Source organism: Mugil cephalus, chromosome 5 (genome assembly GCF_022458985.1).
Source record: "Mugil cephalus isolate CIBA_MC_2020 chromosome 5, CIBA_Mcephalus_1.1, whole genome shotgun sequence".
In the NCBI taxonomy this organism is placed as follows: Eukaryota; Metazoa; Chordata; class Actinopteri; order Mugiliformes; family Mugilidae; genus Mugil; species Mugil cephalus.
The window spans coordinates 12,851,885-12,865,444 of NC_061774.1; the positions used below are offsets into that span (position 1 = coordinate 12,851,885).

General features: G+C 43.4%; 1 protein-coding gene across 1 annotated transcript in view; it reads left to right on the forward strand.

The window, feature by feature from the left end:
• The window catches only part of spock1 (SPARC (osteonectin), cwcv and kazal like domains proteoglycan 1), a 97,633-nt gene that overhangs the window by 5,883 nt on the left and 78,190 nt on the right, over positions 1-13,560 (forward strand). The gene's annotated exons all lie outside the window — the stretch shown is intronic.

The window sequence follows — 13,560 nt, forward strand, 5'->3', positions numbered from 1 at the left end:
CTGGAGCAACGGTAGACCTAGCAGCAGCGACAATGGAATATATCACTATCCAATCAAGCGCCACAGTTTGAGCCACGGAGCATCAAAACATATTTAGACGGATTTTATACTAAAGGGAAGGCGCCGATGCCCACGCGCTTCAGCTGCCCTCAAGACAGAAATTTAGATCAGTGTGACTTTGCTTTCCTCAATGTGGTATTTTACTTATTTTAAATTATGTAGCTAATCACTTCACCGTTTAATAACTATATTACAGTTTGGATGGATACAGTTTGAAAATGTCGTTGCGTATCAAGTGTTTTTTTTTACTTGGTGCATAGCTCACTGAGCTGGCCGGTTTGGGCTGCCTCTGCCGTTCTCACGGAGCCCTTAGCAAGTCCATTGTAGGTTAATTTGTGTTGTGCAAGAAACTATCAGCGTAGTCTACACTGAGGTCACCTCTGCAGTTAGTTTTGGGGGGAGTTTAAAGCACCAACATAAATTTGATCAGTGTGAAATGTGTGTTCGGTACTGATCAGTATTTCCACTCTGGCAGCTTAACTATTATCAGATAGGGAAAATTAGTTTTCACTCTACTGAGCCTATTGTTTCTCCTAAAAGCGGATTTAGTCGCCTGTCCTTGTCCCCATTCTACTACCTTCCTTCCTTTCTGAGTCAAAAGTGCTGTCCGGGTATACAGAAATGCTCTTAATCGCATTACTGAGACGCCCTGGATGCTTGCTTTTTATCACCAGATGATGCGAATCTGGTTTAAAAGGAAATGCTGCGCGTGTTGTTGTGCGGTTGCACTGTAACTGTCCGTGCTGAGCAGTGAGCATTAGCTCAGCCTGTCTCGGCTCACTCTGGCGGCGGGATTTAAATATTGTCATCGCCTATTAGCCGGCTTCGCTTTTCTGAGACGCTGGTCTCCGCGTGGCTGCCAGTCAAACCCCACGGCTGTGTTTCTATATCAAAATAAAGGGGCTGTGCGTGTTTGTGTGGATGTGGAAGAAAGTGCTCAGTTCTGCAGTGGAACCGCTATTCGGTTAGTCTGGGAGCTTGTTTAACGTGTCTCCTCCCTTTTTTTTTTTTTTCATTTTACAGAGGAAAGGCTATTGCTGAGCACGCGTTTTCTTTTCAGCACCACTCTGCCTCTCAGTGAACGCATTCACACCTGGGACCGCCTCTCTACATCCTTATTAAATGTTGGTCTTCTACGTATGTGTGTTTGCGCCCCGGTGCCCATGTATGCGTTGTGATTGGCCGGTTTGCGCGGCTCAGGGGGAGGGGCGGGAGCAGTTTAGACAGGCAGCTTAGAAAAGATGAACCCTGGGAGTCACCTTCACCATCCCTCACATGCACACGTAAACCCACAGAGGGACTACGCCCCAGCAGAAACACAGTATTTCCACCATCTAAACGAAGACTTGGCCGAACACCTGAGATTCTTTCTTATCTGTTCCCTGTTTCTCTTCCTCCTCAGCCGCCTCTGAACCCTCTCGCACGTTTTATCGTCTCCTCTCTTTCTCAGCTTTCCCCGCTCTCGTTTTACATTCCACTAATTCCTGATGAAACGGTGCCTCGTCGTCTCATTCTCCTTTCATCCACGTCTTTATCTATGCTCTCCTTCTCTCTCCTTATTTCTCAATGAACTATTGATTTCAAATGAGGAAATTCTGATCGTAATCTCCAAACAGAAGGCCCGATGAGCCGTCTAGTTGTCCATGTCTGCACATGTGAACTGACACACGCTCAAAAGTTCCCATCCACCCTGAAGCTCCTGGCGGATCGACCATTAAATTTACAGGGCAGGGTAACCCTGATTGGAGCCTCAGTGTAATCAATAAGTGTGTACGGGCGGAAAGACACAAAGGCACACAATTACACAAAGCCAATAGAGGACGATTCAGTCGCAGGCGAGACAAAGGTCACTGTCCCTTATGGCCGGCGTTATTGGGTTATAAGGTGCGCGTGAGTGTGGAGGACGTGAACAACGGGAGGAACAAAGCAGGGGAGCTGAAGGATTGCCACTAAATCTGGCCGGAAATGAGATGGTAGGAGAGGAAGAGGAAGAGGAGGAGGTTTAATGTGAAGTTGTGAACAGTGTGGGCCGGCAGATGGACAGACACAGGACGGGAGGATGGGAGAAATGTGGAATCCTTCGTCAATACAACACGCGTGTGCGCATTTCAGGCGGCTTTGTCATGGAAAGCCCGTCCAGACTCCATTCTTTCACTGTGGGGATTGTCTTCCTGTCGGGTTATTTGGCACCGAGATGAAGCTTTCCTGCTAAGCCGCTGACTCTTTAGAAGGCATGCCTGATTTGCCGGTTTTGTCTAAAGATTTACCAAGAAAGAGAAACCCGGAGAAAATACCTGAAATTCCACTAGTTCTGTGTTCGGATCTGTTGCGTTGAGCTCTGAAAACTTTTTTAACCGCTGTAATAGATGAAATTAAGTGTTGCAGGTTGGTACTCAGTAATATTGACTCTTTATCTGTCCTAGTGCTGTATGTAAAAGCACGACATGTGACGCTGATCTGTTAGTCGCAGGTGGTCCACAATGGGAGTAGTTCCTGTGAGTGTGGACTTCAATGACAATTCTTAGACATTCATGCAAGCTTGTCAAAGGATATTGTTTATATGTATAAACGATATTCATCCTCACTTCTATAAACCGGCTGATTCTCTGATGTTCCCAGTGAAAGAGTTTGATGTGTTTTCCAACTGTTCCTCGGTACTATCGCTGTTAAAATAACATCAATATTCATGCAGTTTCCTGAAATTATATTCACATTCGAGGCTATTTTAGCAACATCTGCATCCACTGCAGTGCAATTAGCTTTCAGTTTATAAAAATCTATCGCAGCAACGCTTCTCTGCGTTCCTGTTTCTAGCATCTCTCACACAACTTTGATTTAACGTGTAACCGTTCCAGTGATGCTGCGCTTTGAGCAGAAATAGAAGCAATGACCAGAGTCACCAGAGCGGCTACAGGGGATGCTAATCAGCTGACCCCTAAACTAAACTGAGAAAAGCTGCCAGTCCACGTCAGTAGAGACAGGATTCTTGAGGACTGATTTTCTGTCAGTCATCCAATTTATTATTCATCTAATCATTTCATCGTTTTCAACTAAAACAGATCCGGTCTATATCCTACATTGGCGTTTAAGGATTCCATAACTCTGCATGCAGTAGTTATCCCCATGCCTTCAAGCTATCCTTCTTACGTTTAGACCATATTTCATTTTTATGGACGTCTGCCAACAATCTCAGAAATGTACGTTGCACTAAAGACAGGCGGCCATCTTTCTGTCAAATTACGCCAATACCACTGGATTTTCACTCGCTCCTTAGCATCTGGTTTTGATGGGGGGAGATATCAGTCTGCACGTGCCATGTGTGCGTGCGTTCGTTCATCTAAAACTCCAAATGATGCATTAGCTCAGTTTTCTCATCGTGTCTGCAAAGTAAACATATATATAGCGCGTATATAGTGGCTCTGTGTGTGCATGCAGCATTTCTCTTCCCGCTGCCATCAACAAAGCTGTCATCCCCCACTGTGCAGCGGTTCTAGTGTGCGATCAGAAGACTTTTCCTTAGGGTTTGGCTTCCTCTACATCTCCCCATATGTCAGTGTTTGATTTGTGTCCTCGTAATAAGTTGAGTCTATGAATGGAGATTAGCCGTAGCAGCCTTATTTGGCTGCTTGTGGCTCTGCCAACCGGGAAGTCACTGTTGGCACAGCGATTGCATTGTTGTGTTGAGAATGTGAGGGCTTGGTGGTGGTGGTGGTGGTGGTGGAGGGGTGGGGGGTGGGGGAGGGGTTGCCTGCTCCCTGCTCTTTGATCCATTGCTTTTCTCCCTTTAAACATTTGGATTATGACTCTGAACCTAACAGACATCTGAAATTGAATACATGATTTCTTTTGTACAGCAATAAAGATGATGGTTATAGTGGGGACAACCTGTTCTTTTTAAGGGACAGATCTAAGCTGAGAGAGGGCGATTGTTCTTTTGTCTCCTTAGACTGAGATTTTTCGATGTAGATAATTTCGAGGGATAATTTTGGGTTCCTGTGAGCTATAGTTGGACTTGAAGCACATTGAAACAGCCCAGACAAGCATGTGAACGCCTTTTCTTACTTCAGCTTTGTGTCTGTCCTTGTCCTACGTTTCCAATAAAATACTTACATCATTCTAACTTTGCAAGCAGTCCTGTGCTTCTGTACAGGCGCTTTGTGGTACCAAGTCAGATTTTAAATTACATGATGAGCTGACGGCAGGTTGAGTGATCAAACTATAATTCATCTTGAGGGGAAGATAAATATCAGTATTCCATTCAAACTACTATGTAGGTGTCAAGCAGTTTTGCACTCAGCCGCAGCTGTCAACTATTCATTCATTCACTTTCTGTAACTGCTTGTCCTCTGGAGGGTGGCGGCAGCTCTCTGCTAGCTAGGACATTAAGTCAAGATCAATAATCACACTAAAGTTGGTTTGATGTGGCCTCTGGTGACCAGGACCACTTCATGACAGTGCAGCTTCGTGACATTTGTCCGCAGAGGTGGACTGACCATGTACGGCCCTGGAGGGGTTTCTAATGACACTATAATTAAAAATGTGGATGTGCTATGTACTGGTAAGAGGCAAATGCTAATCAGCTGGAATATGAGCTCAAGACAAAAGAAAGTATTGTGTTTTTGTGCTGTGTTTAATTACATTTCTAATTCACAATAATCACTTTTTCAGTATTGCAATATGTTTCTGCCAGACTTCCCTTTTTCCACCATTGTGTAATGAAGTTTATCTTGAGATCTTGTATCTTTATGAACCAGTTGATTGGTTGTGTGCGCCTGCCTCAGTTTGCTCCGTGTAATCACAGTGGTTGTTACTGAGATGATGAACGCAGTCGTCGATTCGCCCATCGTGATAGCTCGAGCAGATAATCATAGGAACACCATTAAAATTACACATCAGTCTTTGGGAATAAATAGTTTGGCTACGTATTGTGCTTTGGTGGCTGTCTAATCACTTATGTAACGCAGTGGATTTTATCTTGGAAGCGGGCCAACTTGCTGAGATAACGTATTTGAAAGCAGTCCTCTCGGCCCTGACCACTACCGTGTGAAATAAATTGCGGGCAGCCTGTTACCCCTTCTCACACCTCCCCAGTCCCAGTCGTTTCGATCAGTGTCAGTAGCTCTCCTCTACCTCCACCTCTCTCTGTTACTCACCTCCTCACACCGGGATGTTTATGGTATCTAAAACCATGTCAGATTGAATTGGTCATTATCTCATTTTTCCCCAGAGGGCACGGACACCGTTACTGTTTATGTGTGTGTGTGAGTATGTGCGGGTTTGAGATATGTCTTGTCTGCTTCAATAATTCAGGAGGTTTCTGCTACGGCAGGTCACGTGATGCTCTACGGAGGGAGGGAGGGAGAGAAGGGAGGGAGAGAAGAGAGGGAGAGAAGAGAGGAGAGGAGGAAGCACAGATTTCAAGATGTGAGAGATTTGTTCCTTGTAGCTTTTAGTGCCTATCCATATTCCTTACTCAATTGTTTTGTTGCTCTTTAAACTAAATATGCACAGTAGTATCTTTTTGTCATGGATTACACTCAGTACTAAGAACAGGAGAGTGTAAGTTTAGGTAATATAATATATTGGTCTGAAGCAGTCAAGCCTCTTATGATGATATACAATCGTTCTCAAATTGATCGTGTCGTTACGTTTAGTCTTTGGCAGATACCTACAAAGGCAGGCTCCTAATTTTACCGCTTGTAATGGTACCTCTCTGGGTCAGTTGTCAGGTTTTCTTTCATAAATCATATTTTTAATTCGGAAATGTTGAACATCTTACCCACAGAGCTCAAAATAGATTATGATTGGGATCAGTGCAAAGGCACATGGCAGCATGACATATCTGACATTATATCATGCATTTCCCTTGTCTTTATAAGTAAACGTTAAAAGAACTCCACAGATGGTTGAGCCCGGAGTGGTCGTCTGCATCTAAACTCATGTGTATGCGTTTGTGGACAGTTAAACTAACAACCCTGTGGGTAATGTAGTCAGACAGTATAAGTTCATTTGACATCTTAATGGAACTACTACCAAGAGACGGCAGCGTCTGTGAAAGCATCGCCATTTGAAAGCTGTTAATATTGGAGTTTCTCATGACCTAGATGCAATCATTTTGATTCATTTTCAGACATTACATAACAAGCCGGGCCCGCACAGCAGTTAGGTGGTTAGCACTGATGTCTCCCAGTGAGAAGGTTTGCGTCCAGCTAAGGCCTTTCTGGGTGGAGTTTGCATGTTCTCCCTGTGTCCGCGTGGGTTTTCTCCAGGTACTCTGGTTTCCTCCCACCTCCAAAGACATGCTCCTCAGGCTAATTGGTGACTCTAAATTGACCCTAGGTGTGAGTGTGAATGGTTGTTTGTCTATGTGTTGGCCGTGCGATCGACTGGCGACCTGTCCAGGGTGTACCCCGATGACAGCTGGGATAGACTCCAGCAACCCCGCGACCCTAATGAGGATAAAGAAAATAGTAGTAGAAAACGAGATGAGAGGAGACATAAGTCGACTGTCAGCCTGCGGGCTCTGTAAGGTTAGGCTGTCCTTAACGTCTGATCATTAGCACTGGATGCAAACTTTAACTGAAGCTGACTGGTTGACAGTTTAGCAAGTACTTAGTCTTTAAAACATAAAACAATTTGACTGAATAGTGAGTATTAGTATCCATACTGCAAATGCACGTCCTTTTAGGAAAATAACCGAGCTGTTCCAGCTGCAGTCGTCACAGTCCGGCACCATATTGTTGTGCGCTCTTGATGGAGAAGAATCCAGTTTGTTGTTGCCCTTTGTGTTGGTGGTGTGTTCTGCTTTCAGAGTGGTGGTGAGTCATTTTTGCTCCGTGTTAAGGGTCAGAAATCAGAGGTCAAGTGGATAAAAACAGCCGCGGACACGGTGTCCCTTTAACGGTTCAGCTAGATGGGCTGCGGCTGACGTGGCTGACGACGATGCCATTTTTGGAGTTTGTCCTGGCCTGTCGCTGCCAATTCTGTGCCCATTTTCCTCTGGCACTGCGCAACCACTCTTCACTCAGATGGTGTTGTCAGAGTAACAGCTGGCTGGACGTCCTGTTTCAGGCTGACTTTCAAACCCAGGGAGACATAAGTAACCAGATTTAGGCCAGATGGTGTTTATATCTCTTGCATGCTATTTGAACATGTTGACATCAAAGATATATGTTTGAAGGAGAGATGCTATTTATATTTTTACAGTGTTAAAATGTAGTTATGGTAGGAGTTATAGTGGACTATTAGCTTCAAAAGAAATGGCACATTTTACACATTTTTTAATATACAGTGTCGGTGAGTATAGTGTCCAAATAGTATATCATTAATGCATGTACTGGTGAAATGTATGTGCAAAGTCAAATCAATAAACTGACGCAAAGCATAATCGTCATTCTTAAGACATTAATACTCAGTGCTCAGTCTCCAGTATCAGATATTTTAGCTTTAACCACATGCTAAGCCCGTATCGCTTCTGATGTTTTTACTCTGCAATCTGCAAAGCAAACGTACACAACCGTTTCGAGGATTTGCAGTCCGATAAGGTTTGTTTTATTCATAATCATAATCCAGATAAATTACATTACACACTGGAGGACAGCAAGCGGTCGGGCTGGGATTTGTGTCACTGTTGATTTGCAAATGAAGCATCGTTCAACAAAGTTTGACGTTGCTCTCGAAATCAAGCCAGAGGATGTTACGCCACATGGTTGAATGTAATCATTGAGACACAAAAACATAAGGAGAGGCACATGAGCGCCGCGGAGCTGTTGATTGCTTTCTGATTATAGTAATTACAGTCGTATGTGAAGCAATTTGACGACACTTTACGGCTACTGTACACAAACTGTACCTGTGCTGACACATACAGTATGCCTTTTTTAGGTATATGCTATTATGAGATATAGGATGGGCTGCAAAGTGAGCTCTGAAATGTCATTAAGATAACTGTGAATAGTGTATTCTACAAAGATGCAGGCAATATCTTTTAGTCGACTTTTATTACAGATGAATACATAGACTAGAATTTATTATATACCAGTTTTCTTAATCCTAGATAATGGTTTAGAATGTAATAGAATAGAAAAATTAAATAACTAAATAAAATATAATAATGATTGTGTACCATGCAATTATCAGTGCAGTATAAAAGCAAAGTGAAATGAAACACAGAAGCACAACCCTGACAGAATGACACAGAATTGAGACATTCTTGCATTAAGTGTAAGCAGGCAGTACAACCACACAGTACAAGAGTACAAAAGTACGGACATAAATTGCCTAATCCTCATTAGGAAGGCTGAACTGTGGCAGCCCCAACGTATACAGTATGTGGTGCATGCAGGTAGACTGCAGATTAGCTGCACCTTGTTCTAGTTGACAAGCAATCCGGGATCTGAAGCTTAGCGTCTTCAGTGACAGCTTTGTTCCCACAGCCCACGCTTTTTGATAACTGGAAATCCTCCCACTTAATACCAACTATTGGCCCCCCTTACTCACTCTCTTCCCTCCATCACCTCTCGCTCCATCTCTTTCTCCCGTAGCCAGAGCAGCGATACAGGTTTAACGTACGTGTTGACAACTGCAGCCCCGGCGATGGAGCGCTGGGTGGGTGGGTGGTTGGTGGGTTGGCGAGGGGGGGAGGACATGTGAAGAATAATGAATCCAAATGGCCGGTGGTGTTAGGGATGAATAAAGGGAGATTTATTATGCGAATGTCACACTTGAGTTGATGAGTGAGAGACGGAGTGAGATGGATGTGGGTGTGAAAATGAATACGTTTATGCATATGCATGTTGGAGGGTGACACAAGAATTGTTTGACAGCTTTAATTAAAGTCAGCTGAGTCAGACACCGAAGCTGCCGCAGCTTCAATCACATTTAAATGAGCCACACACCCAGCAGCCGACAAGGAATAAGGTCAATCTCTTTAAACCTCTCCTCTCTGCTGGTGGAGAGTGTGTGCGCGCGTGTGTCTATTCCCCCTAACCTTGAAAGCGCGAACCTTTGGTACATTCCCAGTGACTTTCTCATGGATTCTGAGCTGGATAATAAGGTGTGCAGGGATGCTGCAGATCAATACTGGAGGCTTCTTTTATCTGGACCCGACAGATAAAACCGGTTCAGCCCTGCCAATGCTGGCAGACATGGCTTCCCTTTGGACGGCGCCTTTTTAACTGCTGCAATTATGAGATTTACTTTGCCAGAGCCTTTTTATTTACGCTGCTTTAATGTCTGCCTCACACACTGGCAGCTCATTAATATCAGATTGTGTTGGCCGATCACAAACACAATGTAACCGGCGCATATGTTTGAAGATACACAAACTGGTTCAAGTATATCATAAAATAGCACTTAGTGTTGAAACTGGATACATCTGAGAGACACATTAAGACACCATCGTGAACAATTATTTTGAGTTTGCATGCGACTCTCTGTGACTGCGTGCGTTCTCTTCAGGTACTCTGGCTTCCTCCCACCATCCAGAGACGTGCCCGTTAGGCTGATTGGTGATTCAAAATTGGCTGTGAGTGCGAGTGGTCGTCTGTCTCTTTGTGTTTACCCCGCGATAGACTTGTGACCTGTCCAGGTTGTACCGCGCCTCTTGCCCAATGATCCCCCAGCCAGCTTTTGTCAATCACTTGTCTACTTGTGTTGTTCAGACAAATGCCTTTTTTTTTTTTTAACATTTGACTTTTTCCATGACACTGACCACAATGTGAAGGAAGGCGCAGTACCAGCATGCAGAAAGACTGACCACCTCAAGAGGCTGAAAGTGTGGCTTCAATCAAACAAACGCCTTGGTTAGGGCTGAATGTAGCACCAATTGCTTTATTACGTTTAATCTGGTGTTTTCTTTAGTTTCTGCGTCTCTATTTTCCCCGGCTCCCACTCTCTACTTTGTTAAGTACGGAAAAAGAAATCGCTGTTTTGATTAAAATCCACTCTTTCAAGCGCCGATCGCGGGCACAAAAGTTACTGCTGATTGAAATGCACGACTTTCAAACGCGTATTGTATTTTACAAAAAGGAAAAAAAAAAGAAGGAAATTCTCGTTAAATGAACAGAAACGACTTTAATAATTTTCCCGTTTCATGAACTCTCTGAAGCCAGACTGGACGACAATGGCTGCGGCTTGTGCTTTTGTTGAGTATCACTGATATTGTCAAGTGAGCTCTGCAATTCTGCAAAAGGGCAAAGTGCAAAGACAACATGAATAAACACACAAAGACATCAGCGTGAGGCTATTAATGTTACGTACGGCTGCAAGAAGTTGGTAACGGTAACGTAGGTGTCTTACACATGGCAAAGAGAGTTTGAATGCAGGAGGGCAACAAGTGCTGCACAGTTCAATGTTTCATAGTTAACGATTTCATAGTTAACTTTAGGAAATCTGTTCCGTACATACTGATTTGCAGAAGGTTTCGAAATCCCAAACCTGCTATGCTATTTATAATATTTTAAGTGTCAGCCAGTACTTACTGAGCTTTAATTAGAACGCAGGTAATTAGGGGTGCATACACACAGAGGGATGCGTTTACAGACCTAATGCACGATATAATCAGGCTGACATTTCATATCATTTACGTGGTCTCTTTAATGACCTTGCGTTGATTGCATTTGAAGTAATCAGCAACGTCGTACGTAAACTACTTTGATCTGCACGAGCCTCGATCTACCCCGATGGTCACGTGCTCGTGCACACGTACACTCAAATAAAAAGGTTTACGACCCCTGACTGGTATGTGTTCTTACTTTTATTACTGCAACTTTTCACAGTGAGAGCTCTGACATTTAGATGGAAACGGCTCACTTTGAATTTCTGCGGCCTCTCAGGAAGAGAGAGCGGGTCAGAGTTTCTGTGGCTCACCTCCATCAAAAGTGCTTTTCATGATTATGTTTGCCTATATGTGTGTGTGGTACGTGTTTGTTGCCATATGGCATGACGCTAAAATCCAGCTGAGCTTTGGTTGTTGGAAAAGCACAGTATAACCCTCTGTTAATGTATGTAGCATCTCTGGTTCATGAGGTGGTGAGCTGTCCTCAGTAGCTGGGGCCCTAATTTGACTTTCAATTGTCGAGATATGAGTGGTGGGAAGGTCATTTTATTTATGTATATGAGACTCATCGTAGCAGCTGTTGTGTTGTGTTTTAATTCACTCTGATTATGAATTAAATCATTTTGTGATGTTTGCAGGGAGCGGATTCTGTAGTGTGATAACTTTTCTGGGTGAAGACAGATTTTGTCTTGTAGTTTTGTTTTGTTTTTTTTTAATCTCTACATGGGATGTAATATTTAACAGGTTTCTTGCTTGACTGACAGCTGTGTATTCACACTCCCACAGTCCTGGTTTAGCATGACATGCAGGATGTTGATGAGAAAAGGTCAGAATACACAGAGTGGGATGTCCATATCTCATTTTACAGCTTCCCCCTGTTTTATACTGGATCAGGCCTGGTCAAATCAAAAGGCAGCATGTCTGTAAAGGCGTGGTATTATGTATGGCATTAGTGTGGATTTAAAAATAACCCTTTAAAATGCAAAGTACTGTGGCTTCATTACTGTAGAGCTAGCCTTATAACTAAGGCCTTATAAGTAAGGCAAAAACTACTTTAAGGAATCATAAACACAAACTTTTGATCATTGCTCTCATTAAACACTGGGGTGTGTGCATGTGCGTGTGCGTTTAATGTGCGTATGTGAATTCTGAAAGTCTGTTTGTAATTATTCGGTGTTAGAAGGAAGATAAAATGTATGATGATTTGATGTAAGCCGTGCAGTGATGTAAAACTGTGTTGTGCGTAAACCACGGCCCTGTGTGTTTAACCCTGCTATTACCTTAAAATTCACCAACACGTTTCATCCTTGGGGTCAGTTTGACCCCAGCAATTTAAACCTCCAAAAATAATTACAATTAAAAAACACTCCCAAGTTTAGCCGTTGATTGCCCACAGTGTGCAGTTCTTTAAATAACCCCTCTGCCCACTGCACCCCACCCACATAAACATCCAAATTATCTGTTGACTACGGACAAATGTGCAGATCATTATAAAATCTCACTGAGTGACCTTAAATTGAAAAGAGATATAATTAAGTGGCTTCATATAATTTCTTTTAAAAAAGTACGGATTTGTGTTATCTACAAGATTTGGTGTGAAAAACTATTATCGTGCATTATGTTGGGGCCGGTGTCTGTGTTAGTGTCCCCATTAAATTGGAGCATAGCATATTTAGAGACGTTAAACGTTGAATGGGGTCAAATTGACCCCTAAGATAATACGAGGGTTGATGTGTGTCCTAGTGAAACAGCACAGACGCATCCGTTCTTAATCTAACATCATTTTGTTGTTTTCCTTTCATGTCCCACCTGATCCTTTTCCTTCACTGGCGGCACAACAGGTAAGTCTGCGTTTTCTGTTTGTTCTCTGTTATTTATTTATTTTTTTTTTAATTTCAGTGTGTTTTGTTGGCGTGGCAAGGAAACGAATGCTTGTCGGGCTCTAATCACGAAATCATCCTAAAAATAAGCCTGAAAAGATGTCACACTGTACGCCGCGGCGCAGGTGGGGCAACACACAAAACAAAGTACTTAATTAAAGTGCGCGGCGTTCTGCATCTTTTCTGATTGGCACGTAATTGCAGCTGCAGGGACTGGCGCCTCTTCTCTTAGCTCGGGTTGCGCAGTCAAACGAGCGCCCTGCGCTCCGCTGCCGGCGAGATGATTTGTTGACTTTGAGCATGTAAGTGGGTTTGTGTGCGACTTAACAGGTATAACCTTGGTTGCTACGGTACAAGCCTCCAGGCTCGAATGTGACATTTGATATGTGTAGCTCTGCTCCTCCGTCGTCCCCTGAGTCTTTACAGACGTGCTGCAGTTTGATCCCAACACAAATAGGAAAAACTGTAGTCTGACGCCTGTTGAACTGGTCGACTGGCGACGCGCAGGCTTCTGCAACTTGGCGAGATGTTTCCATTATTCTGAGATCATACGAACACATACGCCTACGTACATGCAAATATGTCCGTTACACACGGTGTTATTTAAAATTAATTTTGAACACATCACACAAAAATGACTTCAGTTATTTCTTCCTGATTCTATTTTTTTATTAGTATTAAATGAGCTTCCGTGAGCTATTCCTCGGAGAACCTCCTTCCACACATCCATCCTCAGACCCCAATCACATGCACATATTTGATTTTAAAATTCTCCGGGTTTCCGCATAAACCGCGCCTTTGAAGTCGAGTGGGGTTATAAGGGCGTCCTTGTAAAAGAGAGTTTGCTCTCAGTGGCCCTCCTCCTTTGAATAAAGGTTGAATTAAAAATGTTTTGTGGTTTTCGACGGGTCAAAACTAATGAATTCGTGACTGGCACGACGCACCTCCACTACTGGATATTCATGCGTCTTCCTCGCCGGTAAGAATTTTAAGAAGACGCCGGCTTTCATTTCCATCTTCCCGCAGACTGCGCGGGATGAAAACAGACTTTTAAGATCTTTG